The following is a 21,979-nucleotide window of genomic DNA, read 5'->3' as shown; positions in this document are numbered from 1 at the left end:
TGCAAAGTAGAGAGACTTCTCCCCCTGCACTTGGGGAGCATTACTATGGAGAGATGATCTGTGTTAATAGACAGGCTATGGGAGCCCGCTTGGTAGAATAATGTGCCCCCAGACATGTCTACACCCTAATCCCAGGAACCTGTGAACATGTTAGGTTACATGGCAAAGGAGAACTAAAGTTGTAGGTGGATTTAAGGTTGCTAATCGGTAGGCCTTCCAGGAGGGAGATTACCCTGGATTGACCAGTGGGCCCAACATAACCAACAAGGGTGCTTAAAAGTGGAAAAGAGGCCAGAACAGGTGTCAGAGGGGAATGTGATTATGGAGGAGGAAGGGGGCCTCCAGGAGCTAGAAAAGGCAAAGAAACGGATGCTACCCACAGCGTACAGAAATGAGCTATTGATACTTGATTTTAGCCCAGTGAGACCTGGGTCTGACTTCTGACCCACAGACCGTAAGGTAATAAATGTGTGCTCCTTAAATTGATGCATTAGTGGTAACTTGTTACAGCAGCTGTTACGAACTGAACTGAACCCCCTGGCCTCCAAAGTCATACACTTATGGTCATAACCCTCATGACCCAGAGACACAGTCTTTAAAGAGGCAGAATGAAGTCCTTAGGGTGGACATGAATCCATATGACCGATGTCCTTATAAGAGGAGACTGGGGAGATGCCTGGGTGGCTCAGTGAAGCGTCTGACTCTTGATTTTGGCTCAAGTCATGACCTCACGGTTCGTGAGACTGAGCCCTGTGTCGGGCTCTACAATGAGTGTGGAGCCTGCTTGAGATTCTCTCTCTCCCTCTTCCTCTGCCCCTCTCCCCTACTTGTGCTATCTCCCTCTCTCAATAAAGAAGAAGGAGGAGGAGGAGGAGGAGGAGGAGGAGGAGGAGAAGGAGAAGGAGGAGGGGGAGGGAGGAGAGACTGGGACAGGGACTCACGCAAAGACAAGACAAGACCACGCGCAGGCACAGGGAGAAAACGGCCGTGTGCCTGCCAAGGAGAGAGGCCTCAGAAGGAAGCTAACCCTGCTAATGTGTGTGTCTCAGACTTGTAGCCTCCAGAACGATGAGACAGTACATCTGGAAGGTCTGAGCTGCACAGTCTGTTACTCAGTTGTGGCAGCTCTCGCAAATTAACACAGCAGTCACACGCAGCCAATACACAGGGCTGCACGGATTTCACCTCAAAGGACCCCAGGGGCACCTGGGCGGAAGACCGTAATCACAGAGGAGGAGCCCACTGATGTCCCCAGGCAGGGCAGCCAGGCTGAACCACAGAGGACGCCAGCAGTGATTTGCCAAACGAAAGGCAGGGGGACAGCTGCTCGGAGCGCAGATCACCCACTCCTTTCCCTGGTGCTCTCTCTGCCAGAGTTTAAGTCACTGAGCCTCCAGGATTCTCCTGAGCAGCACAGGGAGGCCTTGTGGGTGGGGAAATCTATTCCAGGCGCGGAGTGGGGCTTCCCCGGGACCCTGGACGTGGTGCGGTTCAAAGTTTGCTTTGGGTCTAGCTGGTCTTTCTCTCCTTGACTTATTTGTTGGAAGTCCCACGAAATAATATCCCACGGGTAGGACGCCAGGCCCTCGGTCACCGAAGTTGGTAAGAATTAAGTGCCATCCTTTTTTATCTGACGCTATTAAAAAATGAAGTACCTTCCTAGCTTGGGAGGTTTGTGGGTTGCTGGGAGAGGGATCTCTCATTTGCGATGATTATTCATCAGGAGCGCTACCCTCTGGGCTGATTCAGCCGGGGCCGGGCTGACGTTTACCTTTGCCATATCGAGGAGGAAAGGTTTTGCTAAGCAAACGCAATGTGTAAACAGCATCGCAAGGAGCATATTTAACCTGCTTAAGAGAACAAACTGTCTTCAAGTAATTTAGCAGCGTTCATTTGCATCCCGACAGTTAATCTGCCTTTATAATTGGGTTTATTTATATATTAAAGGAGAGTCACCACAAGTTCTGTATAAAACTATTTTTTAAATTTCCTGATTAAACCGTTGGGTATAAAACAGACAATACCGATGCCAAGAAGAAACTAGAAATCACCCATGATACTGCCTCCTGGAAATAAATACTCTTCACACTTTCTCCCTCCTCCAATCCCTGCTTGCCTCCCTACACCCCTCCCCTGCCTTTAACCGACTTTGCAGTCTGAGAAACCAGGATTCAGATCCTGCCTTCACCGCATACTCGCCGTATCACGGTGAGCAGACTTTCCATCTGCCGAAACGAGACTAAAAGCAGTATTTACTTTAGCTGCTGTCATTCAAAGAAATGACTGCAGCTCTCTTCCAGATGCAGCGCCTTGCACAACAGAGGGCACACTTCGGCAATGGTGGCACAGTGGTTCCCAGCTGTGCAGAAAGTCGTTAACGTGGCAGGCGTGACTGCTACTCTTTGAAAGGTCTGCTTACAAAGTTGGCCCTTGGCGGGCATCTGGGGGCTTGCGGCTGGGGAGAATTCCAACATCTCCTACATAAGAGTGGCACTCGGTGCTTAAGCTGTTTGTACAAATAATGCGGTTCAGGCTGAACACCTGCTTTCCCTCTGGGAGTCTGGAGTCTGGGTACCTGCCAGGTAGGGGGTGTGGCCTCCATGAACAGTCCCCAGGAAAAACCCCCAGGCACCAGGTCTCCGAGTGTTCCTGGTTGACAGCGTTTCAGACGTGTTGTCACCACCCCCTGCCAGAGGAATTAAGCACATGCCGTGTGGCTCCGCAGAGAGGGGGCCTCTTGGGAGCCTGTGCCCGGCTTCCCCAGACTGGGCACCATGCACCTTTCCTCTCTGCTGAGTTTGCTTTGGATCCTTTGGCCGTAATAAGTCACGGCCGTGAGGACAACTGTACATGAGTTCTGCGAGTCCTTCTGGCAAACCGTCCCACCGAGGAGCACTCTTGGGGACCTCCCAACACATGACCACATCTCCGGAGTTCGGCTGTGGATTCTAATCCACATATTGCCTCGGGTTCCTGGCAGGACTCAGGGGGCCACCTGGAGCAGGGAGTCTAAAGAGCCTTCAGTGAAAGGCTGTTACTAAGGCGTGAGCAGGGTCTAAGAAAAACAGTCGGGAGTGGCTCAGGACCCCAGGGCTGGCGGGGGGCTAGTGGATAGCAAGTGGCGAAGTGGCAGGGGTCAGGAGCAGTGGCCATGATTCCCATTATTACGTTGACTATAGGTGTAGTTTTCATGTGATTATTTCCCCTTTACTTTATGGCCATCCCCAAATAACATGCATGCTGGAAACAGGAAGAAGAATGAAGAAAAGGAAGAAGGAAGGGAGGGAGGATCAACTCTCGGCTCTTTAAATATTGATTCTTCTCCTGTCCTTAGACAGGTGTTTCCTGACCTGTGTCCTAACACACAAGGGCATTCCTGAGGTTAAAGCACCGGCTGGCCAGCAAAGGGCCCTGACTTTCCTTATATTCATCACCTGATGTAAACTCACCACCTTTCTTGGAAGCGTTGTCATGAAGAGCCTACCCAATCAAATCCCAAGAAAGGCTGAGGCCTCCTCTCTCCCCCAAAGCTGAGCCCAGGCCCCAAACCCTGAGCCTCAGTTAAAGATGGTAAGTGCCCTCCACGGAGGGCTAACGGGCAAGATGTGGTTTCTCCCCGGCCCTTGGAATTCTCTGTGTGTGGCATGGCTACCCAGCACGCAATACTTTATAAACCCTGCTCGCCGCCCCCTCCACAGCACCCGCAGGCATCCTCCAGAGGGAGTAGAAGCAGAAGGTATGTACATGAGACTATAAATTGAAGTAAATCAAAGACAGGCCTTGGGTAATGAGGCAGCTGGGAGCCCCAGGGAGGCTCAGCAGTGTCCAGAATGCATGAGATGTTTGTTAAGAACTTAAAAGGTACAGTCTCCCAAGAGGGGAGGCCAAATGGCCCCAACCCTAGAGCAGTGAAGCAGGAGAAAATCAGGTAAAGGAGAGAAAAAGGGTAATACATCTGGGTAGCCCAGGCTGCAGGGCATTTTGAAGGGAAGCCAGACGGAAGCAGAAGCACGTGGAGAATACAGCCAGTTTCTCAAACTCCCTGGTTGCCCACAGCAACCCGTTTCCTTGCGGTCATGGTCATTTACATAATGTCGCAATTGTCACTGCTGTTTGCCTTCTATTGCAAAGGGAGGCCCAGCATCAAAGGAACCCACTATAACTGCGAGGGTTAATTCAACTCTCATTAACCACTGGCAAAATAAAACCCACTTAATCACCTACTTAACTTGAACATGGAGTAAAAAAGGCTGGTTTTGTTTGGAAGGAGGTTGCAAAGAGCATGGATCTTCCAGCTAGCCACACCCCACACCCTCGTAGCTACAGAGCAGACCGGGTCTGCACCTGTGGGTGCTAAGACGCCGTGCTACCCGAAGAGGCAGAGGGGACACAACAGCCTCAGGTAAGACGGCCGGGGTGGGATAGCTCTAGTCCTCTGCTGGCTGCGGGGCCTTGGGTAAGTGGACACCTTGGGTCTCCGTCTCCTCGTCTGTAGCGAGAATAAGAAAAAAATCCAACTTGTAAAATCGGGGGAGGATTAAATGAGACAGTACCAATGCCTTGGCCCGTTTCCATAAGTGCTGGTTGCCATTATTTTTATTGTTGCGGCTGCTGCTGTCACCCCGATGCCAGACCATTTTTCTAAAGACAGTACGGTTGTGTCCAAGAGGATTGTCATCTGAGGAACTGATGTAACTGCTCTGCCTGAATTTACTAATGGCTTCAAACAGCTTAACTGAACTTTTCTGGATATTAATACAGACTGCTGGCCAAGATAAACACATCTGAGGGCCAGATTCAGCCAAATGACTGAATATGAGAGGCAGTGAGGCATCCCATGATCCAGCTTCAAACAGAAAACAAATCAGATCCTCACTGGAAAGGGTTCCCTCTGGGTCAACACACACACACACACACACACACACACACACACACACACACACATTATTTTATAATGGGAGCTGTTGCTTGCTCCTATCACTGTCTGCACAATATCAGTGTTTTTTTTAATTTTTTTTTAACGTTTATTTATTTTTGAGACAGAGAGAGAGAGAGAGAGAGAGAGAGAGAGAGAGAGAGCATGAACAGGGGAGGGTCAGAGAGAGAGAGGGAGACACAGAATCTGAAACAGGCTCCAGGCTCTGAGCTGTCAGCACAGAGCCCGACGCGGGGCTCCAACTCACAGACCGCAAGATCATGACCTGAGCTGAAGTCGGCTGCTTAACCGACTGAGCCACCCAGGCGCCCCTGCACAATATCAGTGTTTTTCAGCTAAGTAGAAATCCTTTGAATCAGAGAAGTCAAATTTCCCTTGTGTCTCTTACCTTCATCATCCTACTATACAACTGTGATTTTCAAGTTCACCCTATGGTCCTAGATGGGCTACTGGAGCTCCAGCCATCACGCTAGCATTCCAGGCAGCAGGAAACAGGGAAAGGGAAGCTGTGGTACTCAAGGGTCTCTTCACTTGGTGGTGGTATCTGCCCTAGGCTAGAAGGAGCCTGAGGCCAGTGTTACTTCTCACTTTGACAACTGAATTAGTCTAACTAGGTTCCCCCTCCAGTGTCTCTTTCCAGTCTACGCTCTTACAGCACTCGCTGCAGACTCCAGTCCGTCTACACCCGCCTTCACAAAGGTCCCCCAACAGAAACCCTCTTCCCCTTCATCTCTAAAGGTTCTCTACAATGGCAGTTTGCCTGATCATAAGCGATGAGGGGGCATAAGGCAAGCTGACACCTGGCAAACCCCCTCTCCCCGCCAGGTGGGATATGTGCGACATTTCCTCAGGGCTCCTGGCTGCCCAAGAACAAAGGAAAGCGGAAAACAAATGGTTAACTGATAGAATCACAGTCATGTGAGACCCGAGTCTTCATGAGTTTATAAATGTCTTGGTAAATGATAAGAAAAATACAATCTTATCAATAGGCTGATCTCTAAAACCTATAGACTCAGTTTCCTGGAGCCCCAACACCACCAGCCCCTCCATAGTGATGTGGGCAACAAAGCCAAGAAGGAAATGGTAGCTAAGATTACATTTATGACCTGCAGCCCGTTGGCAAATACTTGAAGCAAATAGAATAGCAAAACCTTGGGCTGCGAGTAACTTGTTCAGGGAGTCGTCCACAAGATGAGCAAACATTTCTAATAAATTTTCGCTTGATAAAGGAATGATACCTTGCAATACAAGTACTACGTGATGCTGAACGTCACATGATCACAACTGAGCCAAGGATCCTTCTCCCTCCCTCTCTCTCCCCTCTCTCTCTCTCTCTTTCTCTCACTGCGGGATTATGGGTAATCGTCTCCCATGCTCAGATGCTTGGTCTCAGGCTGCCGTGTTTGACAGAAATCAATGATTTTTCAGAACACTGGAAGGTGCCCACAACTCCCACTACTGTATTTCTTGTCACTTCCAAGCTCCTTTGGACAGTCCTTCGCTTTTCCAGACAAGAGTGAGCTTAGGGATGCTCTGCTTCATTCTAGGTCAGGCTGCCTGCGGATATAGACCCGTTTCTCTGCTGCCTTGTTGCCAGTTGCATTAAATACAGCATATGACAAGAGTTTATTAACACTGCCCTGTAGTCAACATCTGTGCGAGCGTATACGGTGGCCCCCATGCAGAGAAAGATTCCATTGAGCCAACAGATAACAGTGATTCCGTTAGTGAAAGTCGTCCCACACAATCACCCTCCTCTCTCTTGTCTCCCTCACACCATCTGTGAAGCTTTTCAAAGGCAAGTGCAGGTTAATTTGTTTGTCTTTATATTTTGTATTTTCTTTATTATTTTGTATTATATTACAGTATTGCAATCATTTTTATATGAATTTGGGGGGGTTGTAGAATGAATCATCTGAGTTTCATTATTTCTTATGGGGAAATTCCCTTTGATATACAAGTGCTTTTGATTACAAGCATGTTTCCGGAACCAGTTATGCTTGCAAACCAAGGTTTTACTGCATAACATTTGTCCAGTAACTCACCACTCTTTTATTATTTTTTTTTATTAAAAAAATCTTTTTCATGTTTATTTTTGAGAGAGAGACAGAGTGCGAGCAGGGAAGGGCAGAGAGAGCAGGAGACACAGAATTTGAAGCAGGCTCTAGGCTCTGAGCTGTCAGCACACAGCTCAATGCTGCACTTGAATCCATGAGGCACGAGATCATGACCTGAGCAGAGGTCAGACACAACTGACGGAGCCACCCAGGCGCCCCTGTAACTCCTTACTGTCTTAATGCTAATGCCTTACCACAGGGAAAACAACCTTAGCTTGACAACAGCTAGGCCTCCAGTATCTTCTGAGTCCTCTGTAGCACACGAAAGTCCTTTTGGAAACCTCCCTTCGCCTTTCCGTCCCCAACTCCATAGAATATAACCAGTCATCCTCACAACTCCAGTGCAGCTCTTTCTGCCCATGGGTTCTGTCCCTGTGCCTTCATAAAATTACCTTTTTGCCCCAAAGACGTCTCAAGAATTCTTTCTTGGCCATCAGCTCCATACCCCCACCACTCCAAAACCTCATCAGTAGAAGCGTCACCTGAGACTTTTAGTAAAGACACAGATTCCTGCCGTAGACTACTGAATCTCAATCCCCATGACAGGAGCCTGGGAATCAGTGTTTCTAAAAACTCCAGGTGAGTTTCTGAGGTAGAGGGAGGTCATGTTCGCTACATACCAGATTCCCTGTTTACAAATGCAGATGCACCTGCTTCCATTCCAGAAGGTCTGAGGTCATGTTTCGAACAAACCCCCCCCGGCAATGGTGACGACCTCCAGAACCTCCAGAACATATGACCTCGGCTCATATATTTCAGCTTAAATCCTACCTCCTTCTCAAAGTCTTCCCAGGTCACCTGGAGTTCACATGCCCTCCCCTATATTCTGAGGGCTGTTCTGAGAAATAACTTAAGAACACAAACCAGTGCCCACATGCAGCAAATGCTCAATAGATGTTAGCTCTTCTGATTACTCGCATTGTCCTTTCCAAGCGAGTTAAGCACCTCTTCCTAACCACAGGTGGACCCTCCAGAGCACCCAGCCCACCGCTCAACTCAACAACTGTGCTCAAGAATTAGCTGTTGCATCAAATTCAGAAGGCAGTGTTTTCCGACACTTCCTTGTGCATCCAGAACAATGTTTACATTTATGCCGCTAACAGCAGGTCAAAGTTGCCTACTTCTCTCCTATTCCATTATTGTAGGCTATTTCTGTGATGGCCAAACCTCATCCCCTTAAAAAAGTTATATGAATAATGTGTGGATTTATTATCATTATAAAGAATACCTGAACAACACAGATAAAGCGAAGCTTATCCTGAATTACTGTCTCCCCAACCCACTCTTCTCTACCAGAGATAACCACCACTACCACTGGATTGAGTCATGTACAATTGCCAATATGGCAGCATTTTTAGTGCATAAGATAATCTTATAGATTCACCTTAACAGATCGACGTGGGCCCTTTTAGAATGCTCTCCTATGCACCGGAGGTGTGGCAGTTTCAAAACATGGCTCTAAATTCTTTGGATACTCTTGCCATGAACAGGTCAGGTGTCTGTGCGCCGGGTGGATTCTCACGGCTTAGATGATAAAGTGTGTGTGACTTCTGCTGTGTAACTTTCAAGACTAGGTCACAAGGGACTGTGAGGCTTCTGTTTGTTAGCTGGAACACTCACCCTTGGAACCCTAAAGCCACCATGTAACTAGGTGAGGCTGCCATGTTGCGAGGAACCCAAACCCACGAGAACAAGCTATGGGTCAGAATATGCCACCCCAGAATATGCCACTTTGAAGACAACTGCGAAACAACAGGCGCGCACACACACACACACACACACACACACACACACACACGCACTCACACACACGCTCTCAGCTTTCCCCTCCATTTGCAAAAACAACAGGCTGAGACTCTTAATCCCCAAAGACAACTCTAACATTACTGAAATAGCCCTTATCTTTCACTACTTTCCCCCCACATATCTACCTACCCCCAGTCTGCCACCCCTGAGAGCCTAAAAACTTTTTTCCTTCATCTTGTCACTGCTCTAATGCACTGTCTTACATTAAGATGCTCTGTAAGTCCCAAGCTCATCTAACTGTCCCTTTGAATTACTAACCGCTGAGTTTCTCCCATGTGTATGCTCACTGCGTGTGTTCATTTGTTTTTCTCTCCTTAACCTGTGTTTTGTAAGTTGAGTCTGCAGGGCCCTCAGCCAATGAACCTAGGAGGGTAGAGGGAAAAGGGCTTTTCCTCCCCTGCAAGGCCATGTGTACATGCTTCAGCCCCTTCAGATGGGCTCCAGCCCACTGAAACCCAGCCTTTGAGCTATTCTCAGAGCCCAGGAGCCAAATATGTCAATGAAGACGCTTCCAGATGACCCCAGCCTCCAGCCACTGAATCCACCACAGCCTTGCAAGACTTCTGACCTGAAGCCCCAGATACTGTAAAGCAGAAGCAATCAGTCTAGACTCTTGATCTATAGACTCCGTGAGCATAATAAAATGGGATTTTCATAGGCCACAATGTTTTAGACGCTTTGCTATACAGCTATTAGATAACTCAAATAGTAGGAGAGCACCCCTTGAGCATATAACTTATAGAAATTCAACTATACAGGCTCAGAAAGGAAAAGTAATCTTAAAAGATCCTATTTATATAGAGTAGGCGAGGACACCTGGGTGGCTCAGTCGGTTAAGCGTCCGACTTCGGCTCAGGTCACGATCTCGCGGTTTGTGAGTTCGAGCCCCGCGTCGGGCTCTGTGCTGACAGCTCAGACCCTGGAGCCCGCTGTCCTGACCTAAATCATCTGTCCTGACCTAAATGTGTTGATGTTCCTGCTGGGAAATGCTGTTTGGTCTCAGCTTTGGAGAGCCTGTCATGGTGTGAGCATCTTAAAGATACAAATTAATTTTTGCTTGAACGGTGTGGCCCCGCGACCGAAGCAAGCTGCCATCCTCAGCTCGGGTGAAACCGCCCCAAGCGACAGTAATCTTCTCCAACACGATGGGAAACAATACTGAGCTGCATCTGACTCAGTAAAGAGGAACTGTCTGCCTCCAAAGTAGCCCCTTCCCAAGGGATTTCAGAAATAAATTTCGCCTGCATCCAATTGTCACCCGGCTCACTGACTTGTCTAGAACCTCGTGCCCATGTGACATTCGGTTCTACTGGAAGAAAATATTAAGATCCCATAAATACAAATACACAGAAATGTCCAGATTTTGTGGGCTTTGCTCTTAAACTATAAATGGTATGGACTAGTCATATGATTTCTCAATGTTCTTATAATCCAACAGTACGTTCTGGAAAATTTGTTACTGCGTCGGTGTATAAGGATCTATTGGGGTTTTTTAAACCTCTGAAACATAGTCTACTGTATTGGGTACCTGTAGTTAATTTAAACATTTACGTATTGCTAGACATTTAGTTATCACTTACCCCTCTCCTAGTTTTTTTTTACAATTACAAGCAATACATCAGACAAAATCCTTGTCCTTGAATTTTTGACTCACCTGGATGCACCACGTCCTCAGGACAGGTACCCAGGTGGGGGATTGGCAGGATGGCTATTTGCAATCTTAATACAGTCTACCAAACTGCCCTACAAAACAGTTCAACTGATTTCCATTTTCACCAACAGTGTTTCAGGATGTCCCAATTGTCTCTGGATTTTTCCCAGGCAGTTATTCAAAGGTCTCAGGAAGAAAGGACAGGGCAGTTTCTTTGTCTGTCCTATCAGGCAGAGAGGGAAAGAATTAGTTGCAATGAATTGAATTCAGAAGCATTTAGTGTCTCCTAGGAAGGAAGCACATTGCTGGAGGGGTCTCTAAGAGAGATAGCACAGAGCCTACACGTGAAGGGTTCACAGTCTCTTCCACCCACAGATTTCAGACTTCTGGCATTAGAACAGGAATAGGCCAACAGACACATGAAAAGATGCTCCACGTCACTCCTCATCAGGGAACTACAAATCAGAGCCACACTGAGATACCACCTCATGCCGGTCAGAGTGGCTAAAATGAACAAATCAGGAGACGATAGATGCTGGTGAGGATGTGGAGAAATGGGAACCCTCTTGCACTGTTGGTGGGAATGCAAACTGGTAAAGCCTCTCTGGAAAACAGTGTGGAGGTTCCTCAAAAAATTAAAAATAGAACTACCCTATGACCCAGCAATAGCACTGCTAGGAATTTACCCAAGGGGTATAGGAGTGCTGACACATGGGGGCACTTGTACCCCAATGTTTATAGCAGCATTTTTCAACAATAGCCAAATTATGGAAAGAGCCTAAATGTCCATCAACTGACGAATGGATAAAGAAGATGTGGTTTACATACACGATGGAATACTATGTGGCAATGAGAAAGAATGAAAACATGCCATTTGCAGCAACATGGCTGGAACTGGAAGGTACTATGCTGAGTGAAATAAGTCAGTCAGAGAAAGACAGATACCATACGTTTTCACTCATATGTGGCTCTTGAGAAACTTAACAGAAGACCATGGGGGAGGGGAAGGGGAAAGAAAAAAAGGTTACACACAGAGAGGGAGGGAGGCAAACCATAAGGGACTCTTGAATACAGAGAACAAACTGAGGGTGGATGTGGGGTGGGGGAGAAGGGAAAGTGGCGGATGGGCAGGGAGGAGGGCGCTTGTTGGGATGAGTACTGGGTGTTGTATGGAAACCAATGTGACAATAAATTGTATTAAAAAGAAGAAGAAGAAGAAGAAGAAGAGGAGGAGGAGGAGGAGGAGGAGGAGGAGGAGGAGGAGGAGGAGGAGGAGGAATAGGCCAATGCAGAAGTTCTTGGTTCAGCACTGAAGAGGGGAAGTTGTCATGAGTCCGTTCGGCCATGAAGCCTTCCTAAAGGAGGTGGCCCTGAAATGCATTTGAAAGATGGAGGGATTTGGCCACTTGAAGAGAATTCTGAATGGAATGGGGACACAGGAACAGGTGGCAAAGGAGACGATGCAGAAGTGGGTCAGAGGGAGATGGCACGTGGAGACGCACACGGCACGGAGGGCGGGGGTGGGGGGGCAGGTGCCATCATGGTTTCTGTCCTGCTGGCAGAGGGTGAGAAGGCAAGAAAAGGGGGCACAGGGCCAGTCTGAAAGGCAGGGGAGTTCTTGCACATCAAAGAACACGCGTAGCCAACACCAAATTACAAAACGTAACTAGTTCAGAGAGACACCTGAAATAGGTTATCCCATAAATTGCATCTTCATTGATTTTAATAGCACAGAAAAACGAATTTTACAAAGTACATTACACAACACTTAACTTGTAAATCGATGCAAAAACTGTACAAATGTGTTGGACAACTACTCAACCAGGAGATACAAAGTTAAGGGAGAAAACAGGGGACTAGGACAAGAATCGTGTTTTCAGTATGAGTAGGTGGTTTTACTGTTATATATCCTTTTTTTTATGTTTATTTATTTTTGAGACAGCGCATGAGCAGGGGAGAGGCAGAGACAGGGAGACACAGAATCCAAAGCAGGCAACAGGCTCTCAGCTGTCAGCGCAGGGCCTGAGGCGGGGCTCGAACCCATAAACCGTGAGATCATGACCTGAGCTGATGTCAGACGCTCTGCCAACTGAGCCATCCAGGCGACCCTGTTATAAATCCTTTTTAAAAATATGCAGCACCCGAGTAGCTCAGTTGGATAAGCACCTGACTCTTGATTTCAGCTCAGGTTATGATCTCACAGTTTGTGAAATCGAGGCCCGTGTCAGGCTCCGTGCTAACAGTGTAGGGTCTGCTTGGGATTCTCTCTCTCCCTTTCTCTCTGCCCTTCCCCAGCTTTCTCTCCCTCTTTGTCAAAATAAACTTAAATAAAATAAAATAAAATACGTGTATACTTACATATGTGTGTATACATTTATGTGTGTGTGTGTGTGTACAAATTTACCATAAAGTTAAGGAAAAATTGTACTATTACAAGAATTAACTACTACTGTTTTAAAAGCCACCTAACAGAAGCACCTGAGTGGCTCAGTGGGTTAAGTGTCTGACTCTTGGTTTCAGCTCAAGTCATGATCTCACAGTTCATGAGTTCAAGCCCTGCGTCAGGTTTTACGCTGATGGTGCAGAGCCTGCTTGGGGTTCTCTCTCCATCTGCCCCTCCCCTGTTCATGTTCCCTCTCTCTCTATCTCAAAATAAAATAAACTTAAAAGAAATAAAAAAATAAAAACTACCTAAAAGCCATTATTATAAATGATAATGATGGTAACCATAGTAACAATAATCATTACAAAAAATATAGTATGTTTCCACAACTCTTTTAAAATATTTTGACATTGTCAGTGTAAGCTTTCACAATAGCCCAGCAAGGTAAAGCAGGGAAAAAATTATAATTTTTTTTGATCACCAAAGTAACAAACAAAGCAATATTAATTAGAGGAGTTTCCACCTGGAGCCTAGATAGTCCTCCAAGTTCCACGGGGAAGAAGCAGGGATTATTTTAGCATTTTTTAATTTGCATGTTAATGTGTATGTATGACCATGTGCATTTTCCAGAGGAGGGGGTTTGTGGATTCTCTAATGAATCCATAACACCTCAAAAGTTAAAAACTGCTGACACAGAAAAATAGCTATGAGTTTGACATTAGCAAAATGTTGACATTAACAAAATGTTTTGACATTTTTAAAAATGTTATAGTAGATTATATAATAATTGATGTCTTTTACCTGTAGCTATATAGATATATGCAAATAAACTAATAGACATGACTTGTACTCTTGGCTATGATGGAGTACCCAAGGCAAAATTTATCTCCCTCCCTGGTGACTAAAAACTGAATAAATATGTGAATGTATGTTAATGCTTTTCAGACACTGGACAACAAACAGCACAGGAAAATTACCTCAAAGAAGAGAAATGGGGGCACCTTGGTGGCTCAGTCACTGGAGCGTCTAAATTTTGGTTTTGGCTTAGGTCATGATCCCAGCCAGGGTTGTAGGATCGAGTCCTACACCAGGCTCCATGTTGAGGGTGAACCCTGCTTAAGATTCTCCCTTTCTCTCTCTCTCTCTCTCTCTCTCTCTCTCTCTCTCTCTCTCTCTCTCTCATTCTCTATTCCTCTGTCCCTCTCCCCCACTTTCTCACTTGCTCTCTCTCAAATAAAAAAAAGAGAGAGACACACACACGCAAACAAAGCGGGTGCCACAATTTCTTCAGCTTCCTTCCTGGAGAGAGTTTCCAGACCAGAGTCCACTGGGAGGGAACCAAAAGGGCCTAGTGGTCCTACTGAGCTGAAGAAACAGAGTGGTCCTCCTTGGGGAGGTCAAGGTACCCGGGATTTGCATCACAAAATACGAAAGAGGAGGGACCTATAGAGGCACAGAGCTCTAAAAATTTGTAGAGGGATCCCTCAAATCTTTGGCTGATTCTCAACCTGTGCACATTTGGGAAGAAACTACTTGAGGCCAGGAAAGAAGGGTAGATAAAGAGTAGATTGTGCTTATACAGAGCTGAGAATAATTCATGTTTCCATAAGCCAGTGTGGAAACATGGGGCAGTAGACAGAATTCTTGACTAGGTGTTGCCTTAGCAATAGGGGCAAATTAGCCCTCAATTAAAGGTTGCTTGGGATCAACCCTAACTTAGGTTAAAAGCCAATCTAGCATTCCTGGCTAGCTCAATTGGTTAAGCATCAGACTCTTGATTTTGGCTCAGGTTATGATCTCATGGCTGTGAGATCGAGCGCCATGTCAGGCTCTGTGCTGAGCATGGAGCCTGCTTAAGATTCTCCCTCTCTCTTTTCCCCTCTTCCCCAACTTACTATCTCTCTCAAAAAAATCCAATATCAAAAGAATCAAACTTATTTCAGTAACTTGAATGTGTTCCAAGACAATACCCAACAAAAATGAAGGAACTGCAATCAATATAGAATACAAGAATCTAGCACTCAACAATGTAATATTCACAACATCAGAATCCAATAAGAAAATTTTGAGGAATAAAAACAAATTGGGAAATAACTACCCACAACAGAAGAAAACTCAATCTAAACAGATCCAGAAATGACAGAGATGATGGAATAAACAGACACAATAAAATTGCTACTATAAATATATTCCATATGTCCTAAAAAGGCAGATGAAAACATGAGAAATGTAAACTATAAAAACAGATTAAACTTCTAGAGATGAAAAATACAGTATCAGAGATGAAAAATATACTACATAGGATTAACAGCAGATTAGACACTGCAGAAGAAAAGATTAGTGAACTTGAAAACACAGCCATAGAAACTGTCCAAAAGGAAACAACATTGACAAAACAATGGACAGTGCTTCAGTGAGTTGTCAGACAATACATAGTGGCCTGTCATACATGCAACTGGAGTCCCAGAAAAGGAGTGGTAAATCTTTAAAGAAATAATGGCCATTTTGTTCATTTATGTTTTTTAAAATTTTTTAATGTTTATTTATTTTAGAGACAGAGAGCACAAGCAGGGGAGGGGCAGAGAGAGAAGGAGACACATAATCTGAAACAGGCTCCAGGCTCTGAGCTGTCAGCACAGAGCCTGACACGGGGCTCAAACTCACGAACTGTGAGATCATGACCTGAGCCAAAGTCAGACGCTTAACCAACTGAGCTACCCAGGCGCCCCTTTTTTGTTCATTTCTGATGAAAACTATAAATCCACAGATCCAAGTAGCTCAACCAACCGCATATCAAGAAATACATGAATAACAACACACCAAAGCACATAATATCAAAATTACAGAAAACTAGTGAACAAGACAAAACGTCAAACTAGCCAGAGAAAAAAGACACATGTATAGAGGACCAAAGATAACAATGCAACAAAATTCTTATCATAAACTATGCAAGCTAAAAGATCATGTGGTGATAACTTTAAAATACAAAGAAAAAATACCCCTAAGCTAAGAATTCCAGAGAAAAACCAAAATATCTTTATAAACATAATAGTGGGAAAGTTTTCTTTTTTCTTTCAAAAAACTAAATGCTGAGAGAATCTGTCACCACTGTGGCAGCATAATGAGAAGTATTTAGAAAATATTTCAGCCAGAAAGTAAATAAGACTAGATGGAAATTTGGATCTACACAAAGAATAAAGAGCATCAGAAGCAGTAAATATGGAGGTAAATATAGAAAGCATTTTTCTCACTTCTATAAATCTTTTTAAAAGATAATCATTTAGGGGCACCTGGGTGGCTCAGTGGGTTGAGCATCTGACTTTGGCTCGGGTCATGATCTCACGGTTCATGAGTTCGAGTCTCGCGTCAGGCTCTGCTGACAGCTCAGAGCCTACAGCCTGCTTCAGATTCTGTGCCTCCCTCTCTCTATGCCCTTATCCCGCTCGTGCTCTGTGTCTCTCTGTCTCTCTCTCTCAAAAATAAATAAATATTTAAAATTTTTCAAAAAAAGATAATCATTTAAAGCATAAATAACAATAATGTGTTGTGAGGTTTAGACCACATGTAAAGTAAAATGAATGATAAAAATAGCACAAATCATAGATGGGAAGAAATGCAAATATATTGCTGCAAAGTTCTTATGTCTTTATATTATTGGAAAGGACACCATGATAAACTGAAGGTACATATTATAATCCTTAAGGTCACAATTTTTATGCTTTTTTCCTACATTATTTTTATACATTACAGGACAATAATGAATAGCTAAGAAGTTAAAATGAAGATAGAGTTGAACCATATAGAAATAATCCAAAAGAAATTAGGAAAAAAATGTAAAATGAATGAAGGTTAGATATGAGTAGCAAGATGGTATATTTAAATACAACCATATCAATATTTACATTAACTAAAATTGTTCTAGCCACCACAATTAAGAGACAGAGATCGTCAAGCTGGCTAAAAGAGGAAGACCCAACTATATTCTAACAACTAAAAATCACATTTTAAAGACAGAAAAATGAAAAGTTAAAGGGTAGAAAATGATATAGCATGCAAGCACTAATCAAAAGAAAGCTGGACTGGTGATATTAATCTCCAAGTCAGTTTCAGGACAAGGAATACTACCATGGGCAAGGAAGGACATTTCATAATAATAAAGGGGCCACTTCACCATGAGGACAAAAAGATACTAGATGGTATAGACCTAATAACAGAACATCAAAGTAGATGGAGCAGTAAATGGTGGAACTAAAAGAAATGAATCCCAAGTTATAGTTAGAGACTCCAACATCCCTCTTTCAACAACTGATACAAAAGGCATACAAATAATCAGTAAGGGTGAAAAACATGAACAACACTCTCAACCAACTTACTGCAAATGGCATTTACAGATCATTCCACCCAATAATGGCAGGATACAAACTTTTGTGTATGCGTGTGTATGTTTGTGTGTGTGTGTGTGTGTGTGTGTGTGTGTGTGTGTATAATAAATAAACCTATATTTCTATCTATCTATCTAGATATCTACCTGGATATAGATATCTAGGTAGATAGATAGATAGAAACATAGGTTTGTTTATTTTTTTTGAGAGACAGAGAGAGAGAAAGAGAGAGAGAGCATACCATGCAGGCTCTATGCTGTCAGTGCAGAGCCCGATGTAGGGCTAAAACTCATGAATGGTGAGATCATGACCTGCGCCAAAATCAAGAGTTAGATGCTCAACTGACTGAGCCACCCAGGCACCCAGGATACAAATTCTTTCAAGTGTGCAGCAAATATTTGCCAAGATAGACCATATTCAGGACTATAACACAGCCTAAAAACCTAAAAATGATGCCGGTAAAGAAATGAAAAAGCAAGTCACAGACTTGGAGAAAACATTTGTAAAACATATTTCAAAGGATTTGTATCCAAAATATATGAAGACCTCTTAAAATTCAATTACATGGAGTTACAAATAAAAAATTAAAAATGGTCAAAAGATTTGAACAGACACTTCACCAAAGGATATATAAGATAGCAAACAAGCATATAAAAATATTCTCAATGTTGACAATCATTAGGAAAATACATATTAAAACCACTAAGAGAAATCACTTCAGATTCTATAGAATGGCCATAATTTAAAAGTATTAAAGAAGACATGAACAAAACTGAAATCCTTATATGTTGCTGAGGGAAAATGCAAAGCGCCACAGCCATTTGGAAAATAAGTTGGTAGTTTCTTATAAAGTTATGCACACATTTACCCTATGAGCCCCTAACCCTACCCCTACATACTCATTTAAGAGAAATGAAATTCCACATAAAGATCTGTATGTGGATATCAGCAGTGGCTTTATTCATAATTGCCTAAAACTGGAAAGAATTCCTATGTCCATCAGTTGCAAATTGTTATATAACCGACTGTACCGAGTGAAAGAAATGAGACATAAAAGCTTTCGTCCAGAGTAATTTCAATTACATAAAATTCTAGAACAGGCAAAACCCTAGTGATGGAAAGAAGGTCAGTTGTTGTCAGTGATCAGGGAGTCATGAGAGGGACTGACTGTAAAGGAGCACGAGAAAACTCTTTGGGGTGATGGGATGTTCTAGATCACAATGGTGGTGGTGGTTACAAGACTATAAACATTGCCAAAAGTCATTGAATTGTACCTGAACACTGATTAATTTATTGTATGCTAATTATATCTCCAAGAAAAATGACCAAAAATATGCTAAAAAAAAAACCCATAGGGGCGCCTGGGTGGCGCAGTCGGTTGGGCGTCCGACTTCGGCCAGGTCACGATCTCGCGGTCCGTGAGTTCGAGCCCTGCGTCAGGCTCTGGGCTGAAGGCTCGGAGCCTGGAGCCTGTTTCCGATTCTGTGTCTCCCTCTCTCTCTGCCCCTCGCCCATTCATGCTCTGTCTCTCTCTGTCCCAAAAATGAATAAACGTTGAAAAAAAAATTAAAAAAAAAACAAAACCCATAGTCTAATTTTCTAAGAATTACTTAATTACAGTGAGAGCAAAATAATATAGCTGTAGTCCCCAGAGATGAATGGATTTGTTCTAACATGAGGGGAAACTCCAGGGCATTCAGTGTGACTTTTTGCAAGAGGAAAGGACAGTGTAGTCGGAGTACTGGAAATCATTAAATGGAGGAACCCAAGAATCATCTCAGAGGCTCTAGAAAACCTCTCTTTTCTTATCGGGATCAAATTTACTTGTTCCCCGAGAGCCAATCCCTCCGTCATGTGCTGCCACAGAGCTGGTGATGACTGTTCTTGTTTCATGATGTGTTCAGCACCCCAAGGATGAGTGTAACACATGCATAGGAGCACATAGTGGGCAAGGAGATTTGGGGAGGCAGTCTTTCATCATATAGGGTCAGATTGAATGTGCCAAATATCTACCATCTGCCCAGCACAACACGTGGGGGTCCAAACTGTACTCCTATCTTCTGCCCACAACCTGGCCTTCTGGAGTTCCTCCCCCTCAATGCCCCCCTATCAAGGGCACAAGCTAAGAAACCAGAGGGTCCCTCCTGACCCCCTCCCTTTCCATACCAACCCCCCGACCTGGTCTTCTTGATTTTTCCTTCTGACCATTCTCTGACTTGCCCACTTCTGTCTCTCCTGCCACATAGCTCCTGTCTGACTCACCATCATCTCGTTCCCTGACGTGACCCTCTCAGGGGTCTCCTGCCTCCATGATTGCCTTCCATGCCTTCTCACTGAAGCCAGATGGGTCTTTAAAAATGTAAATTGCTTGATTAGTGTCTGTCTGCTTCCAACTGGATCACAGAACAGACCTTATCTGTTTGGCTCACAGGTCCTAGGACAATGCCTGACACACAATGAATGATTAATAAATACTGACTCAGTGGAAGGAAGTGTGGAAAACTTGCATGATTTCATAAAGCTATGGAAAAAGAAGGAACAGTGCTGAAAACATCTGGGCCAACGTCCGTCTCAGCAATGCTATTGGTCGGTGGTCCAATGTACAATTGCCATTTCAATCACACTGGGCTCAAGGGAAGGTCTTAGAAGCTAACGACCAATACACGTATTGATACATGCACAGATTCCCAGGGAAGGGCAGAGATGGCTCCTATAAACTTCCTAAGGTGCTCAGATACCCCATTCCCCAAGACAAATGGATAGAAAAGCTCTTACTATTACCAGATCCCAATTCCAGACCCACTAACTCTAAGCCAGTCTCTGTGCTAGGCAGTGACACCAATCATTTCGTCTTCAAAGCTGTTCTATCAGATGTCGTTCATCATCCCACTTTTTTAAACTTTTTTTTAACGTTTATTTATTTTTGAGAGGGAGAGACAGAGCGTGAGTGGGGGAGGGGCAGAGAGAAAGGGAGACAGAATCCGAAGCAGGCTCCAGGCTCTGAGCTGTCAGCACAGAGCCCAACACGGGGCTCGAACCCACGGACTGGGAGATCATGACCTGAACCGAAGTCGGCCTATTAACTGACTGAGCCACCCAGGGACCCCAATTCATCATCCCATTTTTTAGAAGAGACAACCGAGGCTCACAGACATTAGTAAACTTGTCAAAGACATACAGCTGGCAAGTAACAAGAACACACTCACTTCATTTCTAAAGTACGCTGCCTTCCGCATTTGTTTTATAGTAAAATGTATTCTATCCCATCCATCAAGGTTATTTATAGCCACAGAGTCACATCAAATTGATATGAGAAAATGCTATGTGCACAGAAGGACTGAGACTAAGCCGTGGGTGTCTGGCCAGCTTAGGAGCAGTAAGGGGGACACAGAAGGGTGAGGGTGATTAGCCTGGACCTCCCGTGTCTGGAGAGGGGCAGGGAAACCTCAGGATGGCCAGGGAAAGAGAAGCGGCACACTTAGGATGGGCAAGCAGAGGTGTATGGGGGGGGGGCTGGCAAAAACACGCATCACCTGCCTCCCCAGGTGGCTCGGGCTTAGCCCGAAGATCAAGTTACTGGCCACCAGTTGCAATCCTGTCATCACCCTTTGGGCAGAGCTTCCTTTCAGCACACGCCTGGAGTACACCCCCCATCGAGTCCACAGGATGCAGTCAAGGGTTGGCGTGGGTCTCAGGACAGGTGTGCAGGAGGGCGCTCTGGGAAATCTACCCCAGGCCTGGCCCTTCTCATAGGACAACAAGGAGGGGTGTTCACACTCATCTCCCCACAGCCAGCACCTCCTGATGCCCACCTCCTCCCCCCTGCTGGACTGCCACGGGGCAATGCCCGTTTTCTCCTCCTTCAGGACCACGCCGGGTAAGAAGCGAGAGGGAAAGTCAGCACATCTCCGAAAGGTAGACGCGGATTCTCCACACGCCTCCAGTATCAGCTCAGTATATAAAGCTCACTTCTCACAAGACTACAGCTCACTCGCTGAGGAGAAGACAGAGGAGTTGGCATCATCGGCAATGGTGTTTTCCCACACCAAGGGATAAACACATGGAACGCTTGGAGTCTAGGCAGCCCAATCAGAGAGATGCTGGGTGAAGGGACAGAGTATGTGTGTGCGTGTGACATCAAGGGGAGCTTCAGTGTCTCAGGGATCATTTAAAGCAGGGTGGGCCATAGACAGTAAGTAAATGAACGGTTGTGGCGGTGTACCAATAAAACTTTATTCAAGTACACTGAAATTTCCATTTCGTGTCATTTTCATGTGCCATGAAATTAGGATGGTTCTTTTGATTACTATGCACCATTTAAAAATGGAAAACGGCTCTTGGCTCATGGATCATACAAAAACAGAGAACAGGATCCGACCTGTGCCCCCAATTTAAAGCATCCTAAGGGGGCGCCTGGCTGGCTCATTCAGTAGAACATGTGACCCTTGATCTCAGGGTTATGAGTTCAAGCCCCATGTTGGGCATGAGCCTACTTAAAAAAAAAAAAGAAAAAAGGCATCCTAAGGTTATGTCTTCTCATTTGGGGGAAAAATTGCCGTGCAATATTTATATATCAAACTCAATCTTAAGTCTTCTTTCTTGTGTCCCAGGGAGGTATTAAGTGGCCACGTCGTGGATAATGTATTGCAATTCAGGGCCATCTTCAACAATGGGTCCCCAAGTGACAGACTGATTCTTAGGAGT

The 21,979-nt window shown here is 44.9% G+C and overlaps 1 protein-coding gene and 1 long non-coding RNA gene across 4 annotated transcripts in view; one reads left to right on the top strand and one right to left on the bottom strand.

Moving 5' to 3' along the window:
• The window catches only part of KAZN (kazrin, periplakin interacting protein), a 1,126,623-nt gene that overhangs the window by 896,985 nt on the left and 207,659 nt on the right, over nt 1-21,979 (bottom strand). The gene's annotated exons all lie outside the window — the stretch shown is intronic.
• On the top strand, nt 4,208-21,520 carry LOC123379339. The gene is made up of 2 exons (XR_006583701.1): nt 4,208-4,402; nt 21,142-21,520. It is a non-coding gene; the product is annotated as an uncharacterized LOC123379339 (long non-coding RNA).

The sequence above is a fragment of the Felis catus genome, chromosome C1 (genome assembly GCF_018350175.1).
Source record: "Felis catus isolate Fca126 chromosome C1, F.catus_Fca126_mat1.0, whole genome shotgun sequence".
Taxonomy (NCBI): Eukaryota; Metazoa; Chordata; class Mammalia; order Carnivora; family Felidae; genus Felis; species Felis catus.
Note: the sequence above shows the minus strand (reverse complement) of the source record. Positions and strands in the feature narration are given on the sequence as shown.